This window comes from Octopus bimaculoides, chromosome 28 (genome assembly GCF_001194135.2).
Source record: "Octopus bimaculoides isolate UCB-OBI-ISO-001 chromosome 28, ASM119413v2, whole genome shotgun sequence".
NCBI classification, from domain to species: Eukaryota; Metazoa; Mollusca; class Cephalopoda; order Octopoda; family Octopodidae; genus Octopus; species Octopus bimaculoides.
The window spans coordinates 12,938,965-12,939,190 of NC_069008.1; positions in this window are offsets into that span (position 1 = coordinate 12,938,965).

Here is a 226-nt window from a genome sequence, read left to right on the forward strand (position 1 = left end):
TACTTGTATATATATATATATATATATATATATATATATATATAAACTGTGGGTGTAGGGATATGACTACCTACTACGTATATTTCCTATTTAGTACTGAGCATGTTTCATTTATGAGGACTCACTCCTGTATTTGTCTGAGTGTTGGGTCCTTCGGGTGCTTGGATGAAATGCAGATGTCAAGTTGACCCAGACTGCCTCCATGTTGGTTTTTGGCATGCTGGTA